This window comes from Herpailurus yagouaroundi, unplaced genomic scaffold (assembly GCF_014898765.1).
Source record: "Herpailurus yagouaroundi ecotype Mexico unplaced genomic scaffold, PumYag 166, whole genome shotgun sequence".
NCBI classification, from domain to species: domain Eukaryota; kingdom Metazoa; phylum Chordata; class Mammalia; order Carnivora; family Felidae; genus Herpailurus; species Herpailurus yagouaroundi.
In genome coordinates, this window is record NW_024412407.1 from 36,027,825 (window position 1) to 36,043,503 (window position 15,679).

The 15,679-nt window shown below is 49.8% G+C and overlaps 1 protein-coding gene across 2 annotated transcripts in view; it reads right to left on the reverse strand.

Annotated features, from left to right (window-relative positions):
* ETV6 (ETS variant transcription factor 6) overlaps nt 1–15,679 on the reverse strand; it is a 260,671-nt gene that overhangs the window by 62,347 nt on the left and 182,645 nt on the right. The gene's annotated exons all lie outside the window — the stretch shown is intronic.

The following is a 15,679-nucleotide window of genomic DNA, read 5'->3' on the forward strand; positions in this document are numbered from 1 at the left end:
ATTTATTTTCAAATTATATTTTAATGTTTTATATTTGAGAGAGAAAGAGAGAGAGAGACAGAGTGCGAGCAGGAGAGGGGCACAGAGACAGAGGCAGAATCTGAAGCAGGCTCCAGGCTCCGAGCTGCCAGCACAGAGCCCGATGCGGGGCTCGAACTCACGAACACTGAGATCATGACCGGAGCCGAGGTCGGACGCTCAACCGACTGAGCCACGCAGGCGCCCCAACAATCAGGTAATTCTTATAAAGAGTATCTATTCGTATGAAAGAATGCCAAATAGCACATGTACGTAGGTATGATAATCCCAAACAATGCACAGAATAATATTAACATGAAATATAAAAATATTAATGGCAACTGTCACTCAGGAGAATTACAGGTGATGCTTACCATCTCCTTTTCTTTTTTTTTTTTTTAACATTTATTATTTTAATTTATTTTTGAGAGACAGTGTGAGCAGGGGAAGGGGCAGAGAGAGAGGGAGGCAGAGAATCCAAAGCGGGCTCTGAACTGTCAGCACAGAGCTCAACGCGGGGCTCAAACTCAGGAACCACGAGATCATGACCCGAGCCACAGTTGGACACTTAACCGACCGAGCCACCCAGGTGCCTCTCCTTCCCATTTTTTATTTCCCACTTCTCTCTATTAAGCATGCATTACCTTTATATTTTAAAAAGCCCATTTTAAATTTGAGCTCCTCAGAGAATGTCCCCAACACAGCCTCATCAGCTTCCTCAGTTACCCTCCTGCCCACTCGTCTCAGCGAGCGCCCTGTGTGCGCGATCTGCCGGAAGTTCATTTTCAAAAGCGCCCTGACTCTTCTGACCTGTGCGTGAGCACTGTGGACCGCGGGACCACAGGCACTTCTCCTCTAAACTTCTGAAAGCACAACTGACCATGTCTTTCATTTCTCTTTCCCAATTGTAAGATGATGTATTCTCACCAGCGTGTCCCTGTATCATTTCTACTCTGCCCACCGATGCCTCCTTGTTTGTCAGACCCGAGTCCAAACTTGTAGGGCCCCTCATTGTTCCTTCTGGGAGATGAAACGCTAACTGCGAGGTGCGTCTGTTAAGAGTCAAAACGTGCAAGCACGGAGCTGACACAGGTTTCTCAGCGCCTCTCCCGTCACGCCTGGCACACGGCGGTCCCCCCGTGATGCCAGACTGCACCGAGATCCCCGGTCCGCCGCCGGGCCAGCGCTGCAGCCTGTGACTGTCACCCCTCTCCCAGCCAATGCCATGCTCATCGGGCAGGATGCTTCAGATCTGGGTGGTACTTTACTAATACCACATGCCGCTGCGCCCGGATCAGCCCCACAACTGTTCTGTGAGGGAGCTAAGGCTGGTGCAACTGTCCTTGCTGAAGGAACGGAAGCTCAGAGAGGTAAAGGGACTGTCCCAAGGTCACAATGCACCTGGGACCAGAACCGCAGGCCCAGGTCAGTCTAGTGAACTTTGGCCGGGTCAAAGGATGCAATGGATATAAAAGTCTCCCCGGTACTCTGAAACGCATGGTAACGACGCAAGGGAATTAGGAGTAATAAACCATGAACTCAACTTCTCATGGCAGGTCTGGTTTAGCTGTGGATCCGGAAGTCTGAGCAGACCCCAGAGACCCCCTGTGCCTTCTGCAAAGGGGGTCGCGGTGGGCAGGCTTTACCTTAGGATAACTAAACCCTCCCAAGTCAAACCGAGTATCATCGGAGACCTCCAAGCTGCTTCCCAGCGCACCTTCCGGGAGCGTCCCCCCCAACAGCCAGTCCTCCAGTCTCCACCCTGGGCCTGGTCTCCGAGGTAACTCCCACAAGCCAGGTATTCCCATTTCTCTGGGTCTGCCTCTGACCTTGGATTTGCTATTTGATCAAAACTGCTTCCAGCACACAAATTCTGTCATTAGGGAATTAGAAGTTCCAAAACATATCCTATTTTTGTCCTCAAGGTTAGCCTGTTTCTCGGCACTCAGCTCCCAAGTAGAGGTTAGAAGGGTCCACCTACATCTTTTGGCCCAGATCCCCAAAGCAAGAAGACTATATGTTCAAGTTCAGATCCAGAGTCCTATTTGATTCCCTCAAAAAATTTCTTCGTATAGGGGCGCCCGGGTAGCTCAGTTGGTTAAGCGTCCGACTTCGGCTCAGGTCATGATCTCGCGGTTTGTGAGTTCAAGCCCCACGTCCGGCTCTGTGCTGACAGCTCGGAGCCTGGAGTCTGCTTCGGATTCTGTGCCTTCTTCTCTTGCTGCCCCTCCCCTACTCATGCTCTGTCTTTCTCTCTCAAAAACAAACACTAAAAAAAAAAAAATTAAAAGAAAATTTTTTTTCTTATAGACTTCACTTTGTGGATTTTTCTGGCTTTCACTCAGTTTTATCCACAAAAGGGTTTTTAGCAGCAAACCTGTTGACAGCGAAGCTGGCCCAGCGCCTGCCACTCACCCTCGCAAACATGACATAAGAGTCCTTCCCATTTCCGCTTTGGGGCAGCAAGCCCGATGTGGTGAGAGGCATGTAATATTTTAGATAAAAACTTGGGTTTTGGACTCAGTCCTGAGTTCAAGTACTGGTCCTACCGCCTAGTGGGCTCAGTGCTTTGGGGCAAGTTACAGCTCTGAACCTCAGTTTCCCCAGCAGTAAAATGAGGCCAAGAATAGCACTTATCTCCTTGGGCAAATTTAAGTATGCCATGAGGTAACGCTTACAAAGACTTCCCACCGTGTCTGGTACACGGGAAGTACACAGTGCGTTTTGGGGGACTGGGTAGGACAGAGGCTGGACAGCAGATTGACCGTACTTCGCCACATGTCTCCAGGAGACTGGAATCCTTCCTGCAGCTCCCTGGGGCCTCAGGAACTTGAGCAGGGGTTCTCGCAGGCTGTGAAGGCTCTGGCAGGAGCTTTGGGGCCCGCACGGGGCTTTGAGGAGGGGACCGGCATCGTCAGCGTGCTTGCAGGTTGGGAAAATGGCTCAGGAGGTGATGGAGAGAAAGGACGGGAGCAGATGAGAGGCTGGAGGAAGAAAGGTCAGATGTGGAGCCCATGTGGGTCCTGGAGTAGGGTGAGGCAACTGAAATGCTCACTTCGGGTGGAAACTGTTTACATGTTCACGATGAACAAAACAGCAACATTTTAACTGAAGCCATATTGGGAAGAGAAATGATGAGGGTGTAGCAGTGCCAATGGAGAGGGGTTCTTAAGTTTCGGAGATAATGGACCCCTCTGAGAATTCAGGGAGACCCACGGACCCTCTTGCCGAATGCACAGGCACACGCACACGCACACAAATATTTGGCTGTTTCAAAGTTTACAGACCTTGTCTATAAACGTCTATGTAGCGACCCCTGGAGAATCAGGCTAGTCATTTTGAGCCTCACGTAGGCACATGGGCCTGCCGACAGGTACTCGCAATTTTGGTAAGCAGCAATTTAGGCGCAAGAAGAGAAGACACACATTCGTCTGCCCTGGTATTTTGGGGAGGAAAAGAGGAGAGAGGCAGGAAGGGTGCCCTTGTCCCACTGAGAAGTGTGTGGGGGGGGGCAGCAAAGAAGTGATGCAGGGCAACTGTGGGGGTCACTTCTCTATGAAATGCACACACCTGACCTTAAACACGGAATGTCCCTTCCTCGGGTATTTTAGGAATCGTAGCTAACACACGGCAAGTTTGTATGCAGACTGGTGAAGGTGAAGCACTGCAAATTATTTTAAGTTATGAACAGTGAGGCAGCTGGGATAGGAGGGATACCACTGAAGGAGAGATGTGATTGAACTTCTAAAGGAAGGAGGCAAGTAAGGGTAGCATGTCTCCTACCACAAGGCAGAAAGAAATTCTTTTTATTATTATTATGATTATTATTTTAAGCTTATTTATTTGGGGGGGGGGGGGGCACAGAGAAAGCTGTAAGCCAAAGCAGCTGTGCGCTGTCAGCTCAGAGCCCGGTGAGGGGCTCGAAATCACGAACCGCGAGATCCTGACCTGAGCCGAAGTCAAGAGCCAGCCGCTTAACTGACTGAGCCACTCGGGTGCCCCTAGAAAACACTTTATTTTCAGTTTTGTTGACATCTATGCACACAAAGAAGTCCATTTGGAAGAGGAAAAAAAATGTCGGAAAATAGATATTAAAAGTTGAAATGCTCCTTAAATAGATTAGGGGGCAGACTGGGAAATTGCCAGGAAAAGCAGGCGCAAGAAGATTTTCTAATCGTCCGTGGAAACGCAGGGGTGCAGAGAAAAGAGGCATCCCTTTGGATTTGCATGATCCACAAAACACAGAAGATCTACTACGGGTGTCTGAATAAAGAAGAACGAATATCCTTTTCTCCCCCTCTGGCTCTTTTAAACCACACAGGATCGTCTCTTGTGCGGGCCACAGTCCACAGAACATTCCTTTGCGAAGCATAACAAGAGCTGAACTCATTCTCATTCTGGACAGGGCCTGATCTGCCCGGTCACTGGCATGGGAGAGGCTTTCCTTTGTGTGGTTCAGCTGCGCCTGGTCCCTTCCCTCCAGGGTTCTCTTTATGCCAGGCAAACTTAAACAAGCGGGCTGCCTTTTCTCAGGATGGAGACAGTCCCTATTATCACTGAGTCCTGTGGGGTGAACAGGAGGCTGGGGTGGGGATGGGGGGGGGGGGAGTGGAGAGGGAGGGGCTGGCAAAAGGGAGCCTGACAGAAGCGTTTAACTTTTACAATGTTAACTCCGCAGGCCTTGGAAGACACAACCACGGCCCAAAAGGCAGATGTGACCAGGGTTCAAGCAACCCACCACCCTTATAAAACGATGCTTTTCTGGACAATATCTTCTTTTAAGGAGAATTCTCCCTCCCCCTCCCCCTCTCTTCCATCACCTCCTTCCCTGACTCTTAGGAGAGGGATTCCGAGCATTTCCAAGGCCCCATCGGTTGCCTTTTGGTGCCCAATCATCGCTCCTTCTCCAGGCTGCCTGAGCTGAGGCTGAATCAGCATTAGGAGGGGCAAACGGGGCAACAGAGGCCGGGTGAAATCATTTCAACAGATTTGTGGACACCTCATGAAACGAAACAAAAAATCAGACTTGTAAAAGCAGCTTCTACTTAAAGATAAGTAGCATGTGTGTGTGTGTGTGTGTGTGTGTGTGTGTGTGTGTGTGTGTGTGTGTGTGTCTTCTCTGCCTCGTTGCTTCTGTGTGGAGGAAATTCACAGGCAAATGGCTTTTGTAGATTTAGCCACTAAAAAACTTGTAATCTTTTTTTCTCACCAGTTAAACTCCCTGGTATCTGAGTTGCGAAGGTTACTAATCCCCTGGTTTCAGGGCCTAAGATGGTTGCTGGGGAGTCAGGGAGATGAAAACAAAACCAAAAACAAAAACAAAAACAAACAAACAACAACAACAAAAAAACAAAGCAAAAGCAACCCCATGCCGCCTTCCAGAACCGCAGAAACATTCCGTGGCCAAAGGGAGACTCTCTCTTGCTGCCAAGTATCCTTCTCTTTGGCTCTGTTGTCTTGTCTGCAGTTTTATTCACTCCTTTGGATGGAGGCACGAAGACGTCTGTGGAAGGGGAGGCTAGTAGAGGGAATACACTAAATCAATACAATCGGTTCACACCTTAGCTTTGCTAGGCAGTCAGATGAGCTTGTCAGAGGAAGGAGTGAGAGGACCCTCAAGTTTGAAGGATAGTGGGGGTCTGAAGCAGCCAGGAGGCAGAATGGTATAGGCGCCTGAGGGAAGGAAATTTTGTTCACTTGTACCTACAGATGTTTCTGATGTATGACTTTTTTTTTTTTTTTTAATGTTCATGTAGTTGAGAGAGAGAGAGAGAGAGAGAGAGAGAGAGAGTGCACCTGAGCATGGGAGGGGCAGAGACAGAGGGAGACAGAGAATCCCAAGCAGGCTCTGTGTCATCAGAGCGGAGGCCCGGGCAGGGCTTGAACTCACAAACCGTGAGATCATGACCTGAGCGGAAAGCAAGAGTCAGACGCTTAACTGACTGAGCCACCCAGGCACCCCCCGTACGACTCCTTCAAAGGAGCTTTTGCACTGGGAACGGTGTGAGTGTTTATAATACAGACGTTGAGTGTCCTGAGTTCTGGAGACAGACAGGGCTATGTCTGTTTTTTAACTTTGACTCGAGAGTCTGCAAAACAGCTGCCCATCACTGACAGCCCAAGGAAAGTTCATTCACACAGTGCACAAACGCTTCCCAGCTGAGGCCGGGGCAGAGCGTGAGCCAGGTGAGGCCTCCAGGTGGTCGGCAGGCTGACCTCCTATTGTCCTGCTATTTATAAAGCATGTCGTCTACTTTGGTTTCTTGGCAAGAACTGCTAATCTGCTGGAAACATGAAATTTTGCCTTTAGCGACTTGATTATAAAATAAAAATCAAATCCTGTTTCCGTCACCTACTAGCACAGCAGCTGTAGGGGGTTCAATGGTGGCCCCTGCCCCCAAAAGATATGTCCATGTCATAATCCCTGGAACCTGTCAATGTGACCTTATTTATTTATTTATTAAAAAAAAAGATCTTTGCAGATGTAATTGAGGCCAAAATCTAGAGATGAGATCATCCTGGATTATTCAGGCGGGACCTATATCTAATGACAAGTGTCCTTATGAAGGAACACAGGAGAGGGACAGAGAACAGAAGAGGGTCATGTGAAGACAGGCAGAGAGCGGAGTTATGCAAACCTCTGGTTTCCTTCCTGACAGGCTTCTATTATCCACATACTGAAATTCCCTTGCCTCTCTCCAATAGTTGTCACTTTCTCTTGAATCTTCAAAAATCGCTCATTTCGCTTTCATTTCAAACAATTTCCAGTGTTTCTACCTTCTGTTTCTCTTCCACACTGCCGTTTATGATATAGTCATCTTGAATTCCTACTAGTTTGCTCTTCATTTCTGAAATGATTTTTCTTTCATTTTTAAATGTTTGCTGAGTTCTGGCATCTTAGTTCTAAGTTTTCCTAATTCTGGTTTATGTTGTCTACCCCCGCCCCTCCATATTTAATAGCATTTTCTTAATGAATTTTAGCTCATCTGGATGGCAGGTTACAGCTGCTGAATGGTTCCATAGCCGTGTCTTTAGGACACTCTTTAGGAGTGCTATTCGGCTTCTTACTTTCTTTTATCTTCTAAAAACTTTGTATGGGACTTGACCTCACTACTTTCCTATTGCGCGGTTTCATGTGAAATTGATTTTCCTGAACTTTTAGAACAAGGCGTGTTCCAACTTTACAAAGCTCTCTCTTCTATTGTGTTCACGGAGTGCTCGAATATATGGCAGCTGGCTGGTTGAAATTTCCTCCTTCTGTTTCCTTTTGGGGACCTTTCTTCCTTAGTCTCTGTTGTTCCTCTCCTATTCAACTTGCTTTCACTCTGGCAGCCTCTCAGTGTGGGGTCTTCCTGGAAGACGGACCTGGCTGGGAAGTTCCCGAGATCACAGCTAGAGCGCTCCAGACCCTTTAGACCTTGCCCCGTGTGCACGGGCTGCCTTTGGAAGCAACGAGAAGATTGTCACTTTCAGCTGTCTCTCTCAAACGGAGCCTATGCAACGGCCGGTGAGCTCCTCTCGGCTGCCCTGGGCTTTTCCATCAAAAGCCCCACTGGATCTTGGGGCTAGCTTGTCAGCAGTTTTGCTCTTGTCCACGGGCTCTGGCCACGCGACCGTGTTGTGGGTTCTGAGAGACGTTGAAACCGACACGGCTGGCGTGCCATCGTCCCAGACTCTGTCCCAGAACACTTCCGGTTTGCAAGGGCGGCACGCCCCTGGTATCTCGTAAGAGAGAGCACCGACGTTCTTACGTCTCCGGATGAACTCTTGCTGGGGTTTGTGGCAGTAAGTCAAAGAAGTGCGGTCCTTACTCTGAGAGGTCTCTGGCCACCCGAAGGGAGTCACAGCCCACGAGGAGGCGGAGACCCAGCATCCGGAAGGGAAGACACGATCAAATGGCTATAGCCTCGATGGGCATGGGATGCCAAGGGAGGGAATACACGGCTTCTTTCATGGAAAGGACTGAAGGACTATTCTAGTGAAGATAAAATCCTCCAAACGGAAGGAATGGATGGTGGAGATGAAAGTGACAGCAGTGACAGCGGCAGAAAGACCCCCAACCTTCTGCCGTCCTTCCACACTTCCCATCCCAAGAAGGCAAGACTGACAGATGTCGGAATTTTAAAGACTTCACGAAAATTCGACTGACTCAGCCTTTGGCTGGACACCTCAGTCCTCCTAGATCAGGGGGCCGGTCTCCTCCAGTGAGTGCCCTTCATGCTCAGCGACCAACCACAGCTCAGAGAAACAGGGAGTTACGTGTTAGCCACAGATTTCCCCACGCAAGCCCTAGGAGGAGCGAGTCAGCCGTTCATTCCAGAAAGAGCCCCACACAGCAAGGCCGCGGGCAGCTGGGCAGGTGCGGCTGGGCTTGCTGTCCACTCTAACTCGACTTTCCTGCTTTGAAAAGCCTCCTTTCTCAGTCGGGCTGCGTCTGTTTGGAAGGCCCGACCCGTCCCTGACGCCCCGGTCTCATCAAAGGATGCGGCCACATAATGATCATTTTTTTCAAGTGGCTTTTTTAATGCAGCCTTTGGAAACTTTGCAAGAAATGTATCGATTTGAAATCCTCAAGCTGAATTATTGAGCTTTGGCGAAGGGAAATAAATCTTTCCCACTCTCCATGCCTGTTGCCAAGTGCAGCTTCCAGGAAGCAATGACTGTCCTTTCTGGAATCGAAGCAAAAACTCAAAACATTCTATCACCTTCCCTCTACTTCACCCCTCCCCCTGTCTTCACTGGCAATTCACTGACAAAAGCACTTTACATTCATTGCTCATTTGCCTGAATAGGCATCCGAATTAGCAATGCCCAAATTAGTAATGCCTGGCTGAGGCAGCTTCCTAAATAATGAGGCCGGATCGCTTTGGCAGACCCGGAGGCCCGCGGAAAGCAAGCCCGCAGCACGTCATTAGGTGAAACACTCTTCCGGTTTTATAACCAAAACCTCCCCTACAGACCTGGATGTGTCAGGTAGAGGGTATGTGTTCCCTGACGCCAGAGGTTAGCAAGACCGGGAGCCCGGGGCTGGGGTAGGAAGAGTGCACGGGAAAGGGGGCCCTGTGCCGGAGTGCTCTAACGCACATGCCAGCATGAACACAAAAACTTCCTGACACCTGCCGTTTCTTTCATTTCCGTCTGGGGTGATCATCTCACCTGGCCGTGTTCCAGGGGAATTCCCATCATTACCACCAAAGCACAGCTTGGTCTCATTGTGCTAAGTGCTCATCCGTCCATCTCTCCATCCACACGCACCCATCCGTCTAGCCGATTAGGCACCCCCTACAGACTGCATGTTGTACAAGGTGCAAGGTCCATCAAGGTGAGGGACACAAGGCTTCAAAATCTCGGGGTGGGGCGGCAGCAGGGAAAGGGAAGAACTGTGCCAGAAGTCCAGGCGGGGTCAGGGGAGAACTGAAGGGTGGGGAAGGGAACTGAAGGGAACTGAAGGGAAGCTTTCCTGGCGGAGGGAACAGCAGGTACAAAGGCCGGGACCTGGGGCGCCTGGGTGGCACAGTCGGTTGGGCGTCTGACTTCAGCCAGGTCACGATCTCGCGGTCCGTGAGTTCGAGCCCCGCGTCGGGCTCTGGGCTGATGGCTCAGAGCCTGGAGCCTGTTTCAGATTCTGTGTCTCCCTCTCTCTCTGCCCCTCCCCTGTTCATGCTCTGTCTCTCTCTGTGCCAAAAATAAATAAACGTTGAAAAAAAAAAAAATCAAAGGCCGGGACCTACGAGAGAGCCAAAGCAGTTTGGGCAACGGAGGAGTTTCGCCAGGACAAAACGCGGAAATGCATGCGAACCTGCATTTATGTGAGGGGAGGGAGCAAGGAAGCAAGAGCTCCACGGTGATGCTGAAGGCGCACGTGAGACTCGATCTGCCCCAAACGGCCCTCCTGCCGTCACCTGCCCAACTGCCGTTCGAAGCCCTTCCCGTCCCAGAGAACGCCAAATCCATCCTTCCAGATGCCAGGGCCCCAACGCCTTGCAGCCATCCAATCCACAGGTGAATGCTGTTGGCTCTGCCTTCAAAATGCATCCAGAATCTGACGACTGCCACCACCTCTGCTGCTACTAGCTTCGTCCCAGCCACCATCATCTCCCGCCTGGACTTCCGGCACAGCTCCCCGACTGGTCCCCCAGCCTCCTCCTTTGTTCCCCTAGGGTCTATTCTCAACAGACAGGCCAGAGGGATCCATTAAAACATGTCCCTCCTCTGCCCTGAATTTACATGATGTCACCCCTCGTCTCAAAACCCTCCAGGGGCTTCCCGACTCAGAGTAAAGGTCAAAGTCCTTAAGATGACCTTCAGGGCCTCACATGATCTCTGTCTGAACCCATCTCCTTCCTTCCTTTCCCTCCCTCATTTTGCTCTAGCCACACCGACCTCTTTGCTGTTCTTCAAACATACCAGGCACATTCCTACCTCAGGGCCTTTGTACTTGCTGTTTCTTTAGCTGGTGTGGTTTCCTAGATATCCTCACTTCCTTTAAGTCTTCCCTGGATATTCCACATAAAACTACAAATCTCTGTTCTCAGACTCCTGCTTATCTTCTTTCTTGCCTTATTTTTTTTCCTTAGCATTTATCACTAATCGATATACTTCACTATTCATCTTATCATTCATTTTCTTCGTTAAACGCATCCCCCCCCCACCTGCCTTGTTATTTATTTATTTTTGGTGTTCACCAGATCAAAGGATATGCCTATAAAAATTGTTTTAAATGCAATCTTATTCTCTGGAAAGCTATTCAAATGAAGCCAATGTTACCATCATTAAAGTTCTTTTATCTTAACATCCAGTCTCTGAATATGCTTTCAAAAAGCCTTTGTTATGACTCCACAGGTAGACTCCTGATTAAATATATTTTGATCTTTATCGTAATGAGTTACAAAAACCGATGACAGCAGTGAAGGAACTGTTTTGATTACTGCTCTATCCTCGACGTTTCAAGCAGTTTCTGGCACACTGTGTTCAGTAAATATTTTTGAATGAATGAGAAGCTACGCCCTGCGACGACGAGACGGTATAACATAGTGGCTAGGAGTGTGGCCCCAGGGCCAGGCTTCCTGGGTTTGAATGTCGCCTCCCCAGGTTTGAATCTTGGTTCCCTAACTTACTGGCTGTGTGATCTCGGGCCAGCGACGTACCTTTCTGCACCTTGGTTTCCTCAGTGGTAAAAGTGGGATGGAAACAGGACCTACGTCGGAGAGCTGTGAGCATCAAGTCCTACACTCGGGATAGTGCCTGGCACAGACGAAGCACCTGATAAATGTTAGCCTTTATGAGGAGGGCCCTTGTCTGCTGTACTGAGGACTTTAGACTTTCTCCTAAGGCTGCTAAGAGGCATTGAAGGATCTTTAACAAGGGAGTAACATAATCAGATATTGTTTTCGAAGGGTCACTCCAGCTGCAGAGTGGAAGATGAATTAGGACAGAGCAAGGCTGGTACGAGGACAGCAGTTAGAGGCCGTTGTAGGAATGGGGGTGACAGATATCGTTAGCCTGAGCGAAAGCAGAGGGAAGGGAGAAAGGTTGGGCTCAAGATATCACGGAGGTAGAATTGACAGAAGTTGGAGATGAACTCTGGAGGAAGCAGGCAATGACAAAAGCCAGGCTTCTGATTCCTCCCACGAGAGAGTGGTGCCCACCCACCCTTGCCCACAGAGGACTGACGGGGAGAGAAAAATATTCCTTTGGTTTTACCAGGAGAGGACTGCGGGGCAGCTAGGGGAGCGGCCCCGTCTGGAGTCGTGTATGTGCACCTGGCACTGAGGGGAAAGACCTAGGCTAGATATAAAAGATAGTTAGGGGTTATCATACGAGCGATTTTTGAAGCCCCTGGGGGAGAGGAGACGGAAAGAAACCATTGAAGCGGTAAACCATTTCAAACAGGTCCACCCCTCGAAGGATGGGGCAGCAAGAGACAAACCAGGGGCGAGTACATCTCGCAAGCCGAGACAGCGCGTCAGAGACACTCTTTTCAGAATCGTGGCTGTGAAGGAAAAAAAGACACGGGGTGGTAGTGAAGAGCGATATAGAATCCAGGCAGGCTTCTTCCAAGATGGGAGGAACTGGTTGCACCAGAGAAAGAGTATGGAGAAGGGACAGGGTGACCAACTGGGGAGGCTGGGGTAGAGGACGCTGAGCTCAGGGGAAAGGGCAGGAACACATCTCATTAGGAAAGGCCCCGCGCGTCCTGAAGCTAGGGCCTCAGGCAGGTAAGCGAAGGGTGCAGGCGAGGGCTGAGGTGGGCTGACTGTCGGGAGGAGGGTGGCACTGGAGGTTAGGGAACCCGGCTCTCGACGGTGACGCCAGCCACAGGGAACACGAGAGTGCTGTCGAGGGGCGCTCGAACGCTTCAAGAGCAGTGGCCACATGAGGGTCGTACAGTGAACAAAGGGAAGCCGACCCATTCTCTTCTGGGCATGCAGACCGGAGGCTCAGAGATGCCAAGCTCCCCATGGCAACGGGCATAAGACCCAAAGCACAAAGTTATTCAGAGAGGACATACAGTGTTCTCAGGGAAGTCTTCCTCAAGGACCATTCCCATTGCTCCTTTGATGAAAAACCTTCAAGACTCTCCACCAAGGCATGCAGAATAAAACCGCTCTCTTTAAAGACACATTCAACACCTACCCTCTTCCCTTCCCAAGACCTTTTACTGACACCCCCTTCACACCCGTCCCGGTCCAGGCTCTCTCCAGCTGTGTCTTAGCTCACAGGCTTGCTTCTTCTGACCGGAGTCCACATTCCCCCCGTGAGGGCCTGCTGAAACTTCCCCCTCCTTTAATGCCTGGAAGGAAAGTCACTCTTTCCGTGAATGAAGCCTTCTTCCAAAAAATGTCTTCCCTCCTGTCTTTTTCCTTCCAGAGCGCTCTGAGGCTGTATATACAATTTCCAGAAGCTGTGTTAAATTGGATTTATCCGGGCTCATGTCTTCTTCCTCACTAAGCAATAAGCTCCGAACGCAAGCCTATTTGTGTTTGACTCGGTGCCCCCCAGGGAAGTGTTCGTGCACTTGACCTGGCATGGTGGAGGGCCTGGGTGTGCCGTCTGCAGCCACAGAAAGACCAGGAAGACTTCTTGACAAGTAATCAAGTGTATTAAAATTGAATATGCCCTATCAGTGTATCTTTCTGGCTAGGAAAGCATATTCCTGGTTGAGTAGGCATTGAGCTAGCTCATCAGTGGAATTAGTCCTTGGAGTTCCAATACGAGGCCAGTAGAGCACATTTTAACCCCTAATCAACCTAATGGGAAGGGGAATCAACCTTCCCCTAATCCAGGAAGCGCCCCTTCCTTCCTCAGTTTTCCTCTCTTGGCATCTTAGAGACATTTTTCCTTTCTGATATACTTCGTCGTTCACCCCTATGTCTTCAACTTCGTAATACCATATAGCAGATATGGGAGCATCACACACACGGGATCTCTTTTGTTTGTTTTTGTTTTCTTTGCTTTTAAGAGAATAATTACTGAAAGAGTATTAACTTCTGGCATTTACTTTTTTTTTTTTTTTTTGAGTTTATTTATTTGGAGAGAGAGGGAGAGAGTGAGCACAAGTAGGGGAGGGGCAGAGAGAGAAAATCCCAAGCAGGCTCCACGCTGTCAGCTCAGAGCCCAATGTGGGGCTCGAACTCACCAACTGTAAGATCATGGGCCTGAGCCAAAACTGAGAGTTGGATGCTTAGCCAACTGAGCCACCCGGGTGCCCCTAACTTCTGGCATTTAAAGGAAAAATGTAAGTTGAGATTTTACCATACACCTGGTGCTTTGGGGATACTATCTGTTTGAGCCTCACCACAGCTCGGGAAGGGGACATTGTGCCATCACTTGGCAGATGAGAAAGTGCAGGCCCGGGCAGAGGGGTGACATAGATCCTGAGTCCAACGCATGGTGGAAGCAGGACTCACAGCCTAGCTTGTCCGACTCCAAAGTTCAGGTCCCCCAGCCTCCCAACATCACTGCACACCACCGGGTGGCTCTAAGGGCTGAGGAGCCCAGCCCCCTCCACCCTGAGGAGGGTCATGGGACACGCTGTCTCTGACTTGGGACTTTGAACATTTCCATTCTAAGTGGGCTGTGAGTCCAACGGAAGGATGGAAAGAAGGTGGAATCTGGTTAAAGTTTCCATTTGCTATGGAGAAATATCAAAGGAAAAGCAGGAGGCAGCTGAAACTGAGTGACTTAATGCCATCAAACTGTCAGCTGCAGCACGGACCCTTTCGCTGACACCTCCCACCCTTTCTAACTCAGCCCCCGGCTCTGTGGCACCCCACCATCCTTTGGTTTAGACAGAGGAAGAGGGCCGACTGTGGGCACGCAGAGGGAGAGGGACAGGGAAGCCAGGAAGGCTTCTCTCCCCCTGCTCATTAGTCTCTGTATATCTTGAGATCTCTCCTCTACCCAGTAAAAAGTAAAAGGGTCAGGTAGCTAGCTGAGCCCCAAGTTGGAGCAGTGAACTCTTTTATTTTTAATTGTTTTAATGTTTATTTATTTTTGAGAGAGAGAAAGAGACAGAGCATGAGCGGAGAAGGGGTAGAGAGAGAGAGGAAGACACCGAACCCGAAGCAGGTTCCAGGCTCTGAGCCATCAGCACAGAGCCCGAGGTGGGGCTTTGAACTCACAAACTATGAGATCATGACCTGAGTCGAAGTTGGACGCTTAACCCACTGAGCCACCCAGGCACCCCTGGAGCGGTGACCTTTTTAAAACAGAAAGTCGACTACATTATTGCTTTGCTTTAAATTTTCAGAAACTTCCCAGGGCCTTTCTAAGCTCCTACTTAACTTGCCATGTCGTCCTCCGGCTGACCCAGCTCCAGGCGCATGGGCACGCTCGAAATTCCTAGAAGCACTATGTTCTCTGGCTTTTGCACAGACCACCCCCTCTGCCAGGGTCGGGCTGCTTCTGTTTGCTGCCCGGCGAACATGCGCACTTCAAAACCGACTAAGATTCCTCAGGGGCCACCTTTTGAAATGGACATGTCATTCTAAGAAGTGTGAACAGTGGGTGCAGGGGGCGGGGTGGGGGCACGGAGGAAGAAAGGCTAATGGAACCGCCTACTGCATCATTTTTTTGAGTTTCAAACTCTACAACTTCAGGTTCCAGGCATTTCTATTATACCCAGCGTACCCGTCTCTGCCCCCGGTCACATGAATTTATTTGTTGTGTCTTGTCCACAAATATCCCCGAGCCCAAGTCAGCATTCCTACCAAGTCCTTCCCCTGGATGTCCTTGTCGTCTGAGCTAAATCATGGGAAAGGGACACATGACCTTATACCTGGCAACAAAGGGCTTTCAAACACTTTATCTCATTTGGCTCTCCTAATAACCATGTGGGTCCGCGGTGCAGGCATTACTGTTCTTATTTCCAGCTGTGCAGCCAAGGGGGCAGGAGGCTAACCGGCTTGCTCAAAGTTGTCTGAGCTTCGCATTGAGGTCTTCTTGCTTCTGGCCCAAGGTCTGTCTAACCCACTGAGCTCCGAAAGTAGAGGTGGCCCCATGGGTCAGTGTCCTCAAAGGTCATCTCAAAACTCCTCCACCTGTTTTCAACCCAGCACTGGGGGACCATTCACCTTAAAGGGTGACCGTATTGTATCAGGGAATTATGGGCATCAAGGAATCACGGACAAGGAATTAGAAGGCTTTGTCCAAGCCTGCC